This window comes from Arachis ipaensis, chromosome B10 (assembly GCF_059453495.1).
Source record: "Arachis ipaensis isolate K30076 ecotype BB chromosome B10, ASM5945349v1, whole genome shotgun sequence".
Taxonomy (NCBI): Eukaryota; Viridiplantae; Streptophyta; class Magnoliopsida; order Fabales; family Fabaceae; genus Arachis; species Arachis ipaensis.
The window spans coordinates 5,084,520-5,086,493 of NC_142435.1; positions in this window are offsets into that span (position 1 = coordinate 5,084,520).

Consider the following 1,974-nt stretch of genomic DNA (forward strand, 5'->3'; position numbering starts at 1 on the left):
TTATTATAATTTGTATTTTATTTTTTAAAATTTATATACATAAATTAATAAAATTTATTTAATTCAAAATAATTTAATATTTATATTAATCAAATAATAATAAAAAATACTAAAAAGTTACTTATCCAGTTATCCTTAAAAATTCCTCTTATATTTTGTATATGAAATCATACATACAAGCAGCATGGATTACTTTCTAATTGCTTGCAAGTAAGTAGTGAATTTATAAATGCCGGCGGAGATTCTTTGATTCTTTCATTGTTTTTTATTGATTCATCTATACCAGTCTTTTATATATATGAAATTGGCCATTAGAATTTTCTTTTTGGATTTACAGATAATCATGTAGAAATTTGTCTCTACTAATTAATTAACTGACAATCTCATCAATTAATCAATAATTTCTTCCAATAATTGGCACAGGGTTTCCAAATATTTAATACTCACATGATGTTATCCACTGAACTGCCGCTATATAAGCTTACAATAATTGAATACCAACATAAAAAATGACTCTCTTTTATTTCTTACAAATTATTTTCTAGCATGATTCGAATATGATCAGAGATATCCACGTCAATTTTATTTTATGCCAAACCAATTATATTGAAGGCATGAAGCGCAAGATTAGTGGTGAATATTGGTGCCACGTGGTAGATGATATGCATATTTGGTCCAACATCAGCCTCAGCAAACCCGTTTTCAGAATTTGATTGATGGTTTTACTCCAAGAATAATATATAAGACTTGACTTGTAGCTAACTATTCATATATATAAAAATTAGGTGATTGTTATTCTATCTTTTTTCTAAAATAACATGTAAGTTATTTTTTTGATGTGTTATATTTTAATTAGATGTTTATTTTAATCTGAGTTACTTTAATTTCATGAGAGTTAATAATATATTGGAAGACAGTGACGGCCGGACAGAAGAAGAAAATAGAACACCCAATAAGACGATGATACTTATGAGGCACAACGACGACGACAAAAGAGTGGGGAGGAGTAAACGCAATTAGAGAGAGTTGGAGTACCTTTTTTTAGAAAAATGATTTGGAAAGAGAAAGCAAAACACCCAATGAGATGATGATGCTTGGGAGGCGTAACGACGACCATGAAAGAGTACAACGGGGAGGAGTAAACGCAATTAGAGAGAGTTGGAGTACCTTTTCTAGAAGAATGATTTGGGAAGAGAAAACAAGACACCCAATGAGACGACGATGCTTGTGAGGCGTAACGACGACGATGAAGGAATACAATGGGGACGGGTAAACGCAATTAGAGAGAGTTGAAGTACCTTTTTTGGAAGAATGATTTGATAAGAGAAAATAAGACACCCAATAAGACGGTGATGCTTGGGAGGCATAATGACGACGACGAAAGAGTGGAGAGGAGTAAACGCAATTAGAGAGAGTTGGAGTACCTTTTCTAGAAGAATGATTTGAGAAGAGAAAATGAAACACTAATGAGACGGTGAAGTAACTCAGGTTAAAATAAACACCTAATTAAAATATAACATATCAGAAAGGATAACTTATATGTTATTTTAGAGAGAGTAGGACAAGACAGCATTCAACTAAAAATTATAGTTAAAAATTTAATTAAATTGTGTTAAATTATTAAACTATTTTTATCTACTATCATCAAATGGATAGATATAAATTCATATAAGTAGCGTTTAAAGTATAATTATCTTTTTTAAAAAAATACTTTTTATAAAATATGTTTATTATTTTTAATTTTTATATTTATATCATGTTTTTAACATCACAATTTAACTTAACGCGTGGATGACCCGATGATGTGCATTTAATCGTGTATCTTGATGCCGCATGAGATTAATATAGAATCATTTTGTTTATCTTGATAATTTAGAATCTTGCAAAGAGAAGTGCTAATTAATTACATCAATCATACTCAAGCCACATCAATCATATCCCTTTACTATATATACATACGAAAATTAAGAGGTG